General features: G+C 40.9%; 1 protein-coding gene across 11 annotated transcripts in view; it reads left to right on the forward strand.

Moving 5' to 3' along the window:
• Positions 1 to 17,803, forward strand: part of RASGRP3 (RAS guanyl releasing protein 3) — a 56,204-nt gene that overhangs the window by 9,172 nt on the left and 29,229 nt on the right. For 2 of the 11 annotated variants that reach the window (XM_010391675.4, XM_019281310.3), the window contains exons 1-4: positions 2,518 to 2,619; positions 9,870 to 9,932; positions 10,597 to 10,756; positions 10,869 to 10,966. The exons of 2 other annotated variants lie outside the window; for them this stretch is intronic. The gene's annotated coding sequence lies outside the window, so the exon portion shown is untranslated. Of the gene's footprint in view, positions 1 to 2,514; positions 2,620 to 9,869; positions 9,933 to 10,596; positions 10,757 to 10,868; positions 10,967 to 17,803 lie in introns of those variants that run through there. 7 more of the 11 variants (XM_010391674.4, XM_019281306.3, XM_019281308.3 and 4 more) reach the window with 6 other exon arrangements.

The following is a 17,803-nucleotide window of genomic DNA, read 5'->3' on the forward strand; positions in this document are numbered from 1 at the left end:
ACCAAGCTGTTTGTGGAATGTTGCCATTCAGTCATTATCATCAAATTACGTTCCTGTGTGGAGCATGACTACCAAAAAAGACAGCTATTCAGTGCAGAGTGATGACATTGTGCTATTTCAAATGGCCCAGGTACTACCAGTATTTAATCAATTATATTAATGGGTCCTGATAAATGTAAAAGAGTGCGGTTGATGTTGCATAGTCAGAGAAACAGACAAAGTAATAAAAACGGTCTTTGTGGACAAATACATTATTGTGGAACACATTTCGATCATGTTTTCTTCAGTATCAACAGGGAGTAATTTTGTACAAAGTTATAAAGAAAATTATGAGTAATTTTAAAGCTGCATGTAAAGTTCTGTTACCCTTGATCTCAGTGCGTTTTAGGGGAAATGAAATGGCATTTCCCAAGGATAACTCATCTGGTCAATGGTCCATGCCCTAAAGCACAGTGAGTGCTTTCTCCTTTCTCTGAGCAAAGCCAGGTGTTTACACCCAGCTCTGTGAGCAGCCGTCCATGGCCAGGGTCTGCTGGAACTTCCAACTCAGTTCTGCCAGGGCAGCTCTCCCTCCCTTTTTGAAATTGCCATCCCTCCTGTGCCCTAAATTTAAATGGACTCATTCGTCATGGGCTTATTTCTCATTTTTAAATTCATAGTTTTTACAGCCTCCTTTTTTAAAACCTCCTCAGCAGCTGTGCAGGCCCCTGGGTCACAGAGCCCCATGCTCTGGGACACTCTCTTGGGAGCCTCCCAGGACAACATGAGGAGCAGCTTGCTGAGGTGTTGCCCAGCCTGACTGTTCACCGGGACACACCTGCAGCAAATATTCCCTATTTCCCAGGCCTTCCTCCTCCCTCTGCACTGACCCCCTTACTCATGCCAAGCAGAGGCTGGGCCTCATGCAAAGCTCAAGCCCTTTGAGCAGGAACCCCCACCTGGGGGCTCCTTCACTACCCAGGCTGGGACAAGAGCCGCTCCACAAGATGGGTACACCCATGCCTGGCCGGCTTGAGAGAGCTCCTTCAAGGCAGGAGGTGTGTTTTCTGAAAACTTGTTTCCCTGGAGTCCTGAGAAGCAGGAGATGCTCACAAAGGCAGGCGTGAGTAATTAGCACAAGGGCTTCTTCCCTGCTCCAGGCTATGCTGGCAGCACTGGTGGCTGCATGGTTTTGTACCCATGTGCTGTTTTATATAATATGAAGAGTTGGGTAAGGTCAAAGGAAGCAACCCGAGTTACCCTTTCTCACTGCAGACCTCATCCTCAGGGATTTGCTGGCATTCATTGGATTCTGACAAATGTGCCAGCTAGATATGCTATTATATTTTAACAATTTTGACAACAGCCGCCTGGCTCTGAGAAATTCCTTGAATTTGTTCATATCTCAAATGCTGCACTATCTACTGGTGCAGTTTGTATTTCAGAAAAATGCCCTATAGTGCCCTTGTAATCCAATGAGACTGTGCAGTCTTCTGGGATCTGGATTGCTTACCAAACATCAAAATACCATTACCACATCCTATACTGAGGTATGGCAATTTCCTGTGTCCTGTCAGTCTTTCCAATTTAAGGTACCACCAGATTTCAGCACAGTGTATCCTATATGTGGGACGGGAATTAAAGAAATTCAGAAAATGATGTTTTGCACCTCACCCTCAAAATACCATTGACTGTATGCCTTTGTCCTTAAATACCTAAATATCTTTAAATGTGTGACCAAGCTAAAGGGAATTAAGTGTAAAGTCTCAGTTGAATTTCAGTAATGTATGACTACATATCACCCTGGAAAATTCCATCAAAACCTGTTCCTTTCTTGACTTCACTGTTTCTCCTTCATTTGTCCTACATCAGGGAACATGGGGATAAGAATGGCTTTTTTTGCTGTCTCGGTTTAGACTGATAGTCCTCACCTCAAAGGGTCTATCTCAGTCTGACTATACAATGTCTGGCAAAATGCAGCCCCACGATCCATGATGTAAAAATGCCAGATGCCAGAATTTAAATGATCTCCAGTGTTAATAAAGTACTCATCACTCTACTGTCCAAACACAAAAGATTGTAATGTTACACTTAAGATCAACTAATCCCCAAAAGTGCCATTGCTCATGTATTTTGCATGATCAGTGGAGTGGCCTGGTGTTAAAGACACTATGAGCACAGCAGTATTTTATATTTTCCTGTTCCTGTTTAAATTCCTATATTAAAACACAGCGAAGTGTGAAGTCAGAAAAAAACCTGAAGAGATCAGCAGAGATGTGTTTAACTTTCCACTTGTGCTGCCCCTACTGTCGATTAAGGCTTATCTACTGTTTGGTGTTAGTAATTTGGAAAAAAAACCCAACAGAAAACCAGAAGTTATGGAGCACATAGCACCGCATTCCAGTCAAATGCTTTAGCCAAGACTGCTGTTATGAAAAGGATTTTCTAATAGGGGGAATAATGATCTTCAGATTCTAACCTCCTGGCACAGCAGTGAGATTTATCAGGAGGGACATGTGACTAGTTAAGACACACAGCCCCAGCTTGAAGGAAACAGCTGCTCATTTCATGCTTTAGCACTTGGCAGCTGGACAAGGAAGGGTGATGTTTGTGTTGAATACCTCTACAGAGCTAAGTACAGTAAGTGATTTTCCCTGTTTCTGATTTTTTTTCCTAAACTGTCACTGTTTTCCTATTTTCATCCTAGACCTTTCATAAAAACACTTGAAAGGGTGAGGTGTGTTTTTGAAACTTCATTGATAAGCAGTCATTCATGCTCGGATTGCCTGTATTTTTCTGACCTGTGATTAACAACGGCATTGTTTTTGCTCTTGCGGGAATAAGGCAGGTACGGTGTTTTGCCCTCATGCTAGCCAGGAAGGGATTATGCTGCTTATTTACTCAGATGATGGAGTGAGGAGGCTGTTTAGGAAGACTGTATTTTCCTTTCTCTGTAGACTTAGTCAATAGGTAGTGATGCAACTTGAGTATAGAGAAATTTCAGTGTTTGGCTTAAAAGTACTAGTGTAAGGAATTGACAGAGATACACCCTCAAAACAATGTGATCAATCTGAACAAAATTTCTTCTGACTGGTTACTTTCTGGGGGTGAATGCAGAGATCTTTTTGAAAGGAAAAGGTAGAAGCAGAGAAGTACAGGAAGACTGAAGATGTACTGATAAAGATATTATTGAGTCATTCGGGATAATAATGCGTAATTAGATTGTGAAGATTGAAAAAATCCTCCCTAAAAAACAGTGAATGAGTCTTCTAAATACCTCCAAGTTCCTAATTATTTATTTTTGGGTACTTGCATGTTTTGTGATTTTGCTTCATGAATGATTGATGTTCCTGTCAGATAATTTTTGACTCTTACGGTCTGAAGTTTTCTTTTAAAACCAGACTATAGGATATATAAAAAGGAACTTTTGATCAATTATTTACATAGAGATGAATCAGGTTTCTTTGGAGGAAGACTTAGGAGGAATGGGAACAGATGAATGAGTGATGGATCTTGATATGTAGTAAGACTAAGGTGCTTTGGGGAAAGTTAATGAGGGGCAGAAGTGGAGAGCAGTGGGGTCCTGTTGAGGAAAGTCTAAGAGTAAACACTGACAGGTTGCATGCAGTCTCTCCTTTAAAGGTAGGGAGAATAAACTTTGCAAAGATTTCTCACATAAAAAAGTGAGACATTATTTCTCCTTGAAGACTTTTACTTTTCTTTTTAACCATAGCTTTGACATTGGAAATTTTATCAGAAAATGTCAATCGGTTTCAATTGTGCACAAAACCAGAAGTTTGTGTGGCTTCCTGCCTGTTTGTGTCTCCAAGGGTAGACTGCCTTTGAACCAAGAACTGAAGTGCTCTCAGCACACCGCAGCCCTCCCATAGGGATACCGTGGAACACCGTGAATGGAGCAGGCCTATGGGTCCTGAGGTACCTGGTGGTGCGCCAGGAGCCCCTGGTCCCCTGGGAACCTTGGCTGCAATGGGCCCCCTCCAGCCTGTCCACATCTCCATTCCATGTTCCATGTGGGGCAGGGAGAATAACTTGTCTCCTGTTGCTTTTTATTCTGATCTCAGAATAAATTTATTTTTTTCCAGAAATTGAAGACTTTTAGAAGGAATTCTGGTTTTTGAGTAAGACTATGCCATCGTGTGTTTGTTTCCAGACACTGTATTTTGTATTTGCAATGAGTGTTCTCTGTTAAGCAAACTGTCCAGGTCTGTTGAAGGACCAAGTTTTAAACCTAAGTTAAACCCCAAATCCACCAGAAAATAGATGTGAGCTCAGTCCATACCTGCTGTAACTTCTTCCCTGCTTCTCTACAACCACTGTGCCAGTATTGGTGCAGAAGGTTGATGTAAAGCCATATGGCTCTGCACCAGCTGGACTGTGAGCCAACTATATGTGCCTCTTTTGCAGCTGATTTTCTTCTCAGGCAGCCCTGGGAATTAAGGGTAATATAAAAGAGACAAAATTATGATTACAAAGTAAACTTCAGATAACTGCACTGCTGAGCTCACCTTCAGATAATAATGTCTGAAAACATGTTCTTATAGTGGTAACTTGAATTGGCTCAAAGAAATGTGGTGGGAGAGCTCAGTTTTGTGCCTCTATACTATTGGTTATTAAGATAATTTACAATCAAGGAGTATAACTCATCACTTGGATCTGCAAAGTTTAAGATAAAAATCCCTGCTTTATTTACAGCTTCCCACTGTCATTTCTGTATCTGATTCTGAACTTAATTCAAGACTCATTACTAGATTTTTTAATTCTCTGTACACAAAATGAAGAAAACTTGATCAACATCACAAGATTCTCAAGACTATAATTGATTCAATCCTTATCACTAACCCATTTTGGTAAGAGTACTTACTGTTAAACACAGACAGTGTACTTTGAGAAATAAGTGCAGTAGTCAGGCTCTCCTCACTTTTCGGCTTTTCTCATGAATTCTAACTGCAACATCTGTCACTGCAGCATCAGTCATGGAACACCACTGGGGCACACACTGGTTTTGCACTTGAGCAGAAAACACAACCTCTGTACCACCACCCTTTTATATTATAATATCCTAGTCTCCTAAAAACCAGTGCTCAGCTTTTTGAATATACACCCCCATTATTATGTTCACGTAAGTCAAGGCAGGTGTGCATAGGCATGAAGCACATTAATTAAATTTCAGATTTTTGTTCAGAGAAGTGCTCTGCCCTTGCATTTCCCCTTGATGCGTCTTTAGAAAGCCCAATACGTAACTGAAAGCTCATCCTGGATTTCTTTTTATTACATTGTACAGGAGATTGGGTAACAGTGGGGACATTGCTGTCCTTGTGCAGAAGCTCAGCGCATACCATTGTCACTGACAGTGTCATAAGGTTCCTGTTAAATCTTTTCCCTTTACTCTGAGGAAATGATCAGGGCAGCCTGGCATCTGAATGGGTATATTTCTGCTCTATATCAAAACATCTAGCTGAGGAGCAGCTGCAGTTGTGCTAGACCCTCTCCCTAGTTGAAAATGCCATTGTACCAAGGAGCCACTCCCAGGATGTTCCTGAATAAAGAGAGGAAACTACTTTTAAAAATACTGTAAGGGTATTTGTGTGGTTTTCTTTTTTCCCTAAGCCGTCCAGGCCTGGCTGCAATACATTTGTACAGGTACTCTACACAACTTGCTCTGAGTGTTTTTTGTTAACATATTTATGGTATATTCACTTTTCACTGCTGAAGTTGATAAATGTGTTTTCATGTTGACCCTTTCTTACAAGTGAGAAATAAGAATATTTTATACCTAAGAGTTTGAATCAAAAGCCTGCAACAAATTCTCAGGACTTTTGGTTTTTGCTCTTCATCGCTTTTCTCTGTGCTTTTTCTATTCAATGGGAATAGCCAGTGCAGTAGTACCTTTTCATTAATAGGTTTTCTTATTGGTACAACATATCTAAAAACCACCTGACCACCAGAATAGAGGTATTGTGACAGGGGGTGGGGGGGAGAGCTTTCCTCTTGTAATGAATGTAAAAGAATATCAGCTGCAAGCACCAGCAACATCAACAAAACAGATTTGGTGAGTCCAGATCAGATACAAAGACTAATCCTGCAAATACATAGGTATTTGCTGAGCTGAATTCATGAGAGATCCCATCAGAAAGCTCAGCTAACCTCTAAGTGTGTATGAGGTCAGAATCAACATGTGGGTGTGTGGAAATACCCACAGGACTGATGTTTACAGCTCAGCAGAAAATACAATTACTCCTGAGAACTGCTTTGGTTGTTTTGGTGGCCATCTGCTGTCTCACTTCTCTGAAAAACTGCTCCCCTTTACCACATTCAAAGAAGTGAAATGGTTTGACTCTCTCTATAGAGTACTCTCCCACCTGTGATTTATGCATATGCTCTTTACTAACGATCTGGAGTTTCTCGGGCAAGGGGAAAAGGCTTCAGCATCTCAAGAACCTGCCAGGCATAATAATATGTGCAAAATTAGTGAGACCCGAGCTATTATTGTTCAGATACTTCATATATTTAGCTCCTGCAAGGAGAAAATAACTGTATCATCTTAAATTAACACAAATTTAACATTAGTGATTCAGCATCATATGTCTGCTTTGGACTAGCACAAAAGTCATACCAAGCTTAATATGCAGTAGCTGAGATACACATATTGATATTACGTGTTATATGTATTAACACATTTCCATATATAACTCCTTCCACTCCTGTTAAAACTGCCTCTCTTTTCAACCCCTTCTATGGAAACCTGCTCTGCTCAGAGCAGTGATGGGCTTGTGCGAGGGGGTCTGGAGTGCAGGTGTGTGCAGGAGCAGGATCTTTGAGATGAACAAGGATTTTCCATTATTTTTGAAGCATATTTTGCTCCCCATGGCTGAAACAGATTGAAGATTTTCAATGTAGAAATCAGTCTTAGAGAGTAGAATTTAAGTAAGCCATACATGATATGGTCAAACAGACTGAACACGGCTTGTATGGGGGGGTATTTGCATGCTTGCTAGACATGTTGATAAGGCTGCCTTTGACACGTGACCAAAGGTTGCATATATTCTTTGTTGTAATGCTGTGTTCTTGGTCATGTTCTTTAGAAAGATGTAATGTTTCTCCAGCTTAAACTCTGGTCTCAACAAATTGAATTCCCTTAATCTGAAGTAGCATTAGTACAGATAGGCTTCTATTCATAACCCATACTTCACTTAGGTCCACCCAATCCATAATCTTGGTGCTGGTTCATGTGGCACACATTGGTAAATTGTTTGTTTTGCATCAACGCGTTGTTTGAGCCCAGAGCTTGTTTGGAAATTTCTGGTGTTGCTAGTGGGAAGTAAAAAAACCCCCAGCTTGTGCAAGTACAGAATTGATTACCAGTGGGGAAAATTACATCTGAAAAAGTTTGCTGAATTAGGGCTTGAGTCAACTCACTGTCTGGATATTTGTGATTTTTGTCATCCACATCAGAATAGCCATGACATTCCAGTCTTATCACACCGTTCATGAAATAGCTTCCTTAAAAGACTAATAATAATCTCCTCTGCTAAAGATGTCTTGCCTACTTTAGCTTGCTTACTCATGTTCTGCTTTGCTGAATTCATGAACACATACTTCCTGGAACAGCTGCCACCCTTCCTAAAACTCTTGGTTTCCAGGCCCTGCCCTAATGACTGTCTGTATATTTTTATCTAAAGTAGGAATTGGGGAAGGAACTAGGATTCACTTTTTTTCCCCTCTTCTTGAGTGAGTGCTCTTCCCCTTAAATGACACAGTCATGCTCTTGCTTGCTCGCTCTCTGCAGACCACAAAAACTTCATTATTTCCTGTAATATGGAATTACACCGAGATTCTGAGGATGGTAAATCTCCTCTATAGTCTCAGCAAGACAGTGTGAGATCTGCAATCCTTCCATTAACAGGAAGAGTTGATCCTGTATCTCTCATAGCTTTAAGGAGTGTTCAGAGCTCTTGGAAAAAGAACTTGGGCATCATGACTGCACCTGTGTAGTGTGGGATTGACATGTTAGGTGTGACTAAAGGATGCTTAACACAGACAAGGCGGAGGACTTTTGCAAGTACATAGCCCAAAAGGATTTAGGAGCGACCTAAGTAGGGAGCTTCTTGATGTTACTGATTCAGACTTTAATACTGAAAGTGCAGAAAGAGGTTACAAGCTCTAGGCAGTCACCTTCTGGGCTGAGGAGGTGAGAAGTGAGAGACCAGGTTGAGAAACATACCCCTGGAGTCAGGCTGTAGGAGTAAAAAGGATCCAGGATTTAGGCTCTTAATCCTTCTTTTGGATCTAGTTCTCAGCTCATATTGCAGAACTAAAATAAGAGACGTGATTTTCAGATTAATGTATCTTAAGCAAAGGCCCATTTGCAATTTGCTTTGTGTCTGTGTTTCCTTCTCCTTTTTGAATTCTTGAACTGATTTAATGACATTGAAATAGAAATTGGTGTAAGATTTAACTTGAGTATGGTTATCTGGTATACTAGTGCTTATAGAAATATAATTTGCTCCTGTAAGTAAGCTAGAAAAGGACTGAGCTGTTCTGAAAACCTGACTGCAATAGCAGCCAGTCTTTCAATGCTAAATACTGGGGAAGAAAAACAAGTCCCTAAGTCTCTAAATCAGCTTTTAAATCAAGATCTTCCCAACCCCTTTACCCTTTAATTTCTTGTCATTACTTGACCACATTTTTCACTTGATACTAGCTTTACTACATAGCCACAGGATTTTTTTTTTTTTACTATTGTTGAGGTTTAGCAGATACATAAAGAAATTCTGGTAAGGTCCTGAAATTTGATAATTATATGCTAAGGAGTAAAGATTTACGGGTGTTCTCTATAAATACAAAACAAACAGGTTTGGATGAATTTAATAGTCTTTCAAGTTGCTTGGGATGGTCCAAACTGGCTACTGCAAAGTTGTTATACTAACAATTAACTGACAGGGTTTTATCTACAGAGACAAAAGTGTACTGGGTGCAGTATGTGATTCTCAGCTGTTACAACTACAGCAACTGCTCTAGTTGCTTTTCAGATAGTGGTGAATCTTTAGCATACATGAGGTTTAAAGAATTACAGTGTTGTATCTTAAGACATGAGCTTTGCAAACATAACCAACTGGTTTTGATAAGCTTTGTTTTTCTGAAGTCCTATGGTAGCAGTGTGTTCTGTGGCTGTGGAAGTGGGATATTTGTGTAGCTGCAGTCCTGTCTTAAATATTCTTTCATACAATAAATATATAACTGCCAAAATAATCTTAGCAAAATAAAGACCAAAGTTGCTTGTTTGAAGTATTACTTATTAAAGCAGGAACTCTAAGATGCTTTTCCTCTTTTTTTTTTTTTTGAGAGTTTTTTTACACTGCTCCTTCCCCTTTTTCAAGTTGTCTTGCTGTTCTGTATATTTTCACATATAGCACACTCTTACATGAGTCTCTTTTTAAAGAAGGCATTTAATTTGTTGGCTGCAAGCTGTCTTATTGTTAGGAAGGTATGTGATTATTAATAAAACTCACTCTGTTCCAAGAGCTTGGATATAGAAATATAGGAACTGTGGTGACGCTGTTCTCATATCCTGTACTCTGTAGACTTCTTGTATCATAAACAGTTTTAGAGGTTTGCTGCGTCTTCATGTTTGTACTAACCAGCGTATGTTTCTCAGTAGATTGCTTGGTGAGGAAACAAAGTTGTCAGCTCACTGATGGTTGCTTTGTTACCTCTGAAAAAAAAGTATAAAATCTAGTCAGACACAATAAAACCAGCAAATAATCTCTTTACTGCTCTTCTCTGTTGGAGGCTTAGTGTTTAAAAAAACTCTGAACTGGCCCAAGAAGCACTGTATGCCTGTGTTTAAAATACTCTCTTTGCATCATTAGGAATCTGAAGCTGCCATTGTTTCACCCATCTTCCCAAGGGAATCTCAGAAATTATAACTAGAGGTGAGAAACTGCTTATACATTTTGATGTCCAGCATCTGCTGACAGAATTCCAAAAAGAAAGATACTGGATCTCTCCTGAGCTCCTGGCTGTGTTTCTACTCTACCAGCCTCTTTCTTGCAGGCCTGTTTGCCTGTGAGTCGTGAGACGCTGGTGACTTCTGCAGCTGTGAAACCATAGCACCACCCGGGACAAGCATCCCTGCTTGGTGTGAGTGTGGAGGAGACTGCAATTTGCATGAACTCCAAGGGTCACGCAGCAGGTCTGGCTACTGCCATGAGTGTCTGTCACTGTCTCCTTGCATACCATTTTAATTTGCATTCTCTCCCTAAAGAGCAACAGCTCCCCAATGAATGGGCAGCTGCCACCAGGGAGTGAGAAGGGTTGCTGGCCATTAGCAACTGGTCCAGCCTCCCTCCTTGTCTGGGACCTATTAACAGGTCTGTGGGGAAATAGCAGTTACGTGTGAACCATTTTCTACATTCATCAAAGGGAAAACAAAGGATTATCCGATTACAAATGCACCATAACAGCCAAATGAGCAAAAGGAGCCAAAGCTTTGTCCTGCCCTCTGTCCTTTTAACTCTGTCTTGCTCCATCTCAGACATCCAGTTTCCCATTACTTAAGTCTCTGAAACCCTCTTCCTGCCTTTATTGTTTTGCCAGTTGCTGCCTTCAATTTACTGCACTGATAAGGACTTCCCAGGCTGTAAATACGTGGTTGAGATATTTCTGAAGCCAACCTAGGTTTTGATTGTAGTCACAGGAGGAAAAGTCAGCAACAAAACTGCTCTCACTACACACGGAGGCCACTCCTCACACTAGGGTAGGTATGGATTGTGAATTTGTGAGGGAATACAGGGCATAAAAGGACTGAAGAAGAAAAATGAGCATGCACTTAACTGCCCCTTTTCACATGGTGATACCTGTGCTTCTAGTAGATGCAAAGTCACTGCAGTTCCTCAGTTTGGGAAAGGCCAGAAACCAGAAAGAGTGAGAAATCAAGTATGATCATCTCTGCTGGAAATGATAGCAGGTAAGTTGGAGGTGTTGAATTCTCCTCACTGGTATCTGTGACTGCAGATAATAATTTTGTCTTACCTTGATACAACATAGCTGCAGAGATGGCCAGTGGAAGAGGGGGAGTGTTTTAAAATGTTACTTTTTGGGACACTTAGCTATAATCTCTACTGTCTTGGTGACCAGCACAAGCCTGTGGGGCTTGGCGGGCTTGAAAAGCACCCCATGTGTCTGCAATCCCTGCGGCATCATTACAAAGAGTGGCACAGACGTTTGCAGTGTGGCTGTCTCCCAGTGCGGGGCCCAGAAAGTACTATTCCATGAGTAGTTAGTCTACAGTGGGAAATAACTGGAGATTACAGAATGATATGGAGTGAAAAAGCTTCTTCCAAGTGAAACATTGATTTAGAAGCTATGGGTTCATTAGCTAAGAACTTGATACCCAACTTACTGGATTTTTATACAAGTTACATGCTCTTGTGAGTCCTCTTTGACTTAAAATTGATTGAAAAGTTGTGTGAAACTGAAAGCAGTGCTGACTTCTAAAACTGTCATAACTCTTGGAATATTTAACAGCTTGAAAGAAGTCTCTATCCAGGGACCATGCTACTATGGAAAAATTTTGGCTTAGTAAAAAATAAGATATAACAAGCACTGTGGTAGATCTTCAAGCTGAACGTACGAGAAAGTCTAGGCAGATAGGGCCTAGGTTTTCTTAGTAATCTAATTAATAAATGTGATTTTTCTAGCTTGTCCTTAAGAGAATATAGATGGCTAAGGTAAGCAGTAATAAAATACTAAAATGTTTTGTAACAGATATATGGTAATATATATTCTGGGAGCTTGTCTTTCAGAACTGAAGGGTTGATTACCTCCCCAGATGTTTTTTAAAATAACTAAAAAAATTGGTTTTTACTTGGGCTTGACCAGCCTCATTAGGCATGTAACAGTGTAACCAGTTGTGAATATATGCTGATAAAATGTATTTTAACCCTGACTTGACTAGGCTAAAAAAGCAGACTTACTCTTGAAAGATGCTCTATTCAAGTCTGTGAATAGCAGAGGTAATTGCCAAGAGTTCCTCAGAAGGCCTACAGACAGTAGGATGGCTTGTAGAAGGTATTGATGGTGTCTTGCTTGGCTTCTGAAAAAAGATCAAGTTAGAGTATGTAAAACTCTTACTGCTGTTGCTGTCCTCTCCCTCAGTGCTGGACATATCTGATGTGTCTGAAGCACAAAGATTCTCAGAAGAGCTGCATCCCCTGGTGTCACATATGTTAATCAAATCTCTGATATCGATAATGTGATTTTACTTTACTGGAAATAACGAAATAGTTTTTGTGAAAAATCTACTGAGAAGTATGGCTGGAAGTTTTCCTTCTTTTGAAAGTAATCTAAAGTCTTCCTTAGCTCTCCCTTTTAACCTGATGCATTCTGGGCAACTGTACTACCTTGACCCATGGAAAGCGGAAGATGTCATCAGCATAGTATATGGAACAAACCAGATTTTACTGCCATGTATTAGCTGGAGTTAAAATTACAGAGGCAAATGCCAGCAAAGGAAATACAGGAAACAAATATAGAAGTGGATGGGATAAACCTAAAATATGGTAGATAACCGGTTCCATAGAATGCTAGTGTTGCAATTGGGAATGAAACCTTCATTGCTTTTACAAATCCAGTTACTAAGTTATCCATTATTTTAGGCGGATTTTAAGGGAGAAAACCTTGAGGTGGTGGTGGTGGAGGTGTTACATTGTCTCTGAAGTCATCTCGGTTATATTTCACAGAAAGAATCCTAAACAAAATGTTGTCTAAGCACCTCAAGCCTTAATCAAGTGATTTCCTGATTACTGAAAGTATTTGGTTGTGTGACTGTCCATTGGCATTCCTCATGATTTCTGTAAGCTTCTCTTTTATCTTAGGTCAGCATGTATTGTACTCCATATGCTAATTTATGAACTTGTACAAGACACCATGTGGCTCTCAACTAACAGCTGGGTAGTCCATGTGAGTGGATGCATATATCCACTTGGTCTCTTACCTGTGGCTGTATTAATTCAACTTCTGTTCCCATAGAAGAGGTCTAGGGCTTGAAATGGCTTTTAATACGTTTCTATGTTAATTGGGTGACTTGTGAAAGTCAGTATTAAGCTTAGCGGAGCCTTCCCTCAAAATTAAGCATAATAAAACATATTTTGAGAATTTGTAACTTGAATACTTTGGTGTTAAGGCACAAGTGTTCATTCCTTAGAGACCATACTGGATGTAAATAGCAAGGTTTTGGCAGCAGAGAGTCTGCAGGCATGGCCTCTGTGGGAGGGGGCCAGGGGCTGCCCTGTGTCAACCACAGCCACTTCCAGTTGTCTTTGCAAGGGACCCCATGCAGCTGAGCCCACCAGCCAAGCTGATGGCACCTCTGTAAAAACTTATTTAAGAAAAGGCAAACAGTTCTGAGGAGGGGGAAACACAGGAATGCATAGGAGGAAGGAAGAAGAGAGAGAATAATGAAGTCAGAGGACAAGGAAGTGCTCTGTGGCAGAGCAGGTACTTCCCTGAAGAGACTCTGGCCCACTGATATGTTCAAGGCAGAGCAACTGCACCTCTGAAGGGACTGTGACCCGCAGAGAACCCATGCTGGAGCATAGGACAAGAGTGAGAAGGGAGCAGCAGTGGAGAGAAACTGAGTACCGACCCTGACCTCATGCACTGCTGCTTGTCTCGCCAAAGGATTGGCTTTAGCCAGCCACCAGCAGCGTATGCTTATCCATCCCCCTGCCCTGTCCTCTTTTCAAACACAGACTTCCCACTCTGTTGTTCAGTGTCTTTTGAAGTTCCCCTTTGATCCAAAAAAAGAGCGAATCAAAGCAATAGGGTGCAGACAGCTGATGTGGTTTATTGTGTAACTACTATCTGAAGGTATGCAGCAAAGGTGAATGAGTACTGGGAAGTCAGATGAGCCCAAGACTCCCATACTTCATTTTCATTCCTCTCCTGCCTGCAGCAATCTCTCTCTTGTTCTGTGTCCTTGCTCTACACAACAAACGTCACTGGTAAACCAGATGTGCCATCCTGTAGCCAGCTGCATGTGATGGCTGAGGTCATGGGCTGGGCAGAAGCAGTGGCATTAGGCTGCCTGACAGCCCAGCATCTCTGCCTTGTCCCGCCTAGCACGGCTTCTGCCTGTGTCACACGCTGGAGAAACCTGACCCCGTGTCACTTGCTCAGAGTTTCCTAGGAATAGACTTGTGTGTACTGTAATAAATAAACTGGTACTGACCAGCTACAAGAAATACTTAACTGCTGGGAGAGAGTAAACTCCAGGAATCACACAGCAGGCAACCTAAGCTGTGTTGATTTGAGCCCAAACTGATGTCTTGATTGCACCTGTGTAGGCAAAGGTGCAGTCCCAGCTGGGATTCTTATTATGTAATTGTAGTATGTATTAGTGTAGTGTATTAGGTAATTGCACTAATATGTGTGGGGACTAGTAAGAAGAAAGAGCCTCCACTACATCTACAGGGCAGCAGATGACCTCTGTCCTGAAGAGCTTGCCCTGGATACAATTAAGACAGAATAATGGAAAAAGTTGTATCAAGGGAAGGTACCCTTAAGCTTTCTCATGAGACTCATGTTTTTTTCCTCAGCTTCTTTTTCTGTATACTGCTACTTATTGGATTTCCCTGTTGAGCTGCTCACACCTAGCACTCCTTCAGCAGCAAGGTGGAAGCTGTTTAATGCAAGCATTCACTGACGTATTGTGTAGGCTTGGAGGAGGGAGGATGAGGGGAGGTCTGGCTTACTTAAAACCCGAAGACTGTCCTAATCTTGTAAAGAATATGAGTCTTCTGTATGCAGGCCTCTGGAAAGTTTGTGGATAAACTGAGACCCATAGAGGTGCCTCTGTATCAAGGTGGGACTCTTTGTATGTGCATCTATTTATTGTCTTTAAGTAGAAGGAAAGTAGCCCACTTTTAATAAATGGGGGAAATGCTAGAGGTACATTTACTTTGGCCTGGCTAAAAAGCTGCTTGAATTTAATTTAGCTGAATAAATATTACCCTGTATATAAAATTTAAGCCTATTTAAAACTGACTGTAACTGATATAACTTGCTTGAAATCCACGAGAGACAGCCCACACAGGGATTTGTACAGGCAAGACATTTCAACATTATTTAAACTGCCATAGGTTGTAGGTGTGGACCTCCCCTTGGCAGCCTCCAGCAGTAGAAGTGATGCCTTTTGGTATTACTAATGGCAGTAGCCAGCATTTAAAACTTCGCTTCATGCTGCCCACCCTGTTCACACCATTTGGTGCTTTTGCATAACTACAAGTTTGCTGGCAGGGTATCCTGTTTCTTCTAAACACTAATGGATTGCACCTGACCACAACTGTCTCAAGAGCTCACAGCCTACATACTTGTTTTAAGTAATCTATCTAGACAGTCCACAATAGCACCATCTCAAGACTTCCAAAATGTTGATCACAAAATGCAATTACACTGCAAGAAAATACTAAGGAAACCCATCTGCTGAAAACAGCTGTGTGTATGTGGCAGTCAGGGTGATGGCAGGACTTGGAAGGATTTCTATGTTTTGTAGTTCAGTCCATGGCAAACTTCTAGCCTCTGAGCATATCACTGCAGATGTTTCTGCTTTCTCCCTAAGGAGGAAGTACACATCCCATGATAGAAATATTTCATGAAATAAAGTATGACATGCCTGATACAATGGCTTGGTTCATAGGGATATCACAGTTGTTTCTATTGCCTAAAAGAAGGAGGTCCCTTAGGAAAAGCTATTGTCTTTGAGGGAGTGCTAAGGTCTATGTTTTTGGTATTGCTGCTGTTGCAGTCTTCACCCATTCCTGATTATCCCCTGAAACCCCTTCCCACCATGTGGTGGGTTTCCAGCAGGGGAGACTGTAATTCCAAGTGGACTGATAAGGAAATGCGAATGGGTGACTGTGGAGGATTGTGTGCCTCCTGTGTCCTTAATAGCCTATGTTAATCACAGTAAACTCAATAAGGTTTATAATTCCATTATAAAGCAAAAATTTATTTATTTGTTTCTTTATAGTGTGCAATCATTCCCTGAAACTGCTGGATGGCAATAAGGTGCTTAAGTGTTACACTGGGAAGCAGCAGCTGGGGGCAGAGATTCTCAAAGTTATCTTTATTTGGAAGTCCAACTGCACTTCTGGCAATCAATTTTTTAATAACAGCCACATCTTTCAAATGTTTTTAATTATTTATATGTAGAAAAACTCTGCTATGATTTTATTGTATTTTAAATTTTGTGTCCTTCTTGCACTGAACCATTGACAGAATATAGTTTATTTAATTTATGTAGATGAAATTTAGAGTGGTATTTTACTCATCCATCCCTATGGGTGCTGATGTGTGGTTGGATACCATTGTGGCATGGTCATGGACAAGCCCTTTGTTCTTTTAGCAGAACAGCAGTGCTTAATCACACAAATAATGATGTAATGGTTGTGGGTTTTGGAGTCCGCAGTCAAGAGATGTGATATCAGGTTTTGGCTCAGACCCAGTCAGCCAGTTCTTCACTTGGTGGAAAAGTTTTATTCTTCTTTAAGCATCATTATTATAATAATTCTCTGACCTTTAGAGGTCAGATAGGCTGTTTGGGAGGACAGCACTGTAATGTCAGGATCTAGGTGTCTGCCACTTAAGCAGTTGTAAAATTGAAGAAAAACCCCAAACCTTCAATTTTACCCAGGGCATTATTTGTTAATTACTGTATGGCTGCTTTTATACTGCTGTCAGTGGAAGACAAAGATGATACTCTCCTATGCTTTATATTATGGAGGATGGGAATACCAACAAAACTGAAAAGCCAGATCCTACATTTCATGCTTGGCGATTTCTAGGGTTAGACAGAAAATGCCATAACTTTTCCCCATTTAATTTTTGAAGAGCTGACTAAAAAATATTTTGAAATGGCAAATTATTTTATTTTTCTCCTCTTGAAAGAAACCTAAGTCAGATGAATTTGGAAGAGCTAGATAGCTGACTTTGCAAAAATCACACCAGTTCTTTAAGCACTTAGAGAAGGATTTGGGGGATGGTCAAAAAGGACAAACATGCCCAAAGTGGGATTCAAGCAAAAGTTAAGTGTACACACTTGTGCACTTAGAACTTGAAAAACACTGCACAGCTGCTGGCTAACTCTGAAAGTAAATCAAGCAAATGCTCTGCTTACTTTTTTAGACTTTAAATACATAAACAGTCTTGGGAAGAAAGACTGACCCTAGGGTAACCATGGCTCATGTGGCCTGACCAGCAGGTTAGAGAGCCACGCATCTCTGCATTCTCTGGTTCACTTGACACAGCTTTGGGTTTGGTGATAGTCCAGCTCTAGCATGAAGGGTTGAGGCTGCCCAGTCCATCCCCAGAGCCAACCCTTAGGACACCACCTGCTACACAGGCTTGAAGCCAAGGACCACTGTATACCCACCTCCCCCTTTTTCTTAAGTGCGTGCTCTGTTTACGGCTGTGGAAAAGGATTAGTTTCTCCTCAATTTGTTGCAAGTAGTGATGCAACACTACTTCTTCTGTTCTTTAAATATAACCTTTAAAATAACTTCCAAAAGCTTGCAAACAGGGAATTCAGTGCATCTTCAGGTAAATGAATATTTGATATTTAAATGAATAGTAGAAGTATAATAAAATCCAGAAGTTTCTTTATGTGTTCAGCTTTCTGTGACTGCCCAGCTACTGTGGGAAGATTTATTTTATTTTAAAAAGCTGATCTTAAGGTCCTTTGAAAAATTGCCTCCTAGTTTAATGTTTGCTATGAACTTCATTAAACATTTTATGTGGTCTGTGC

Source organism: Corvus cornix, chromosome 3, assembly GCF_000738735.6.
Source record: "Corvus cornix cornix isolate S_Up_H32 chromosome 3, ASM73873v5, whole genome shotgun sequence".
In the NCBI taxonomy this organism is placed as follows: Eukaryota; Metazoa; Chordata; class Aves; order Passeriformes; family Corvidae; genus Corvus; species Corvus cornix.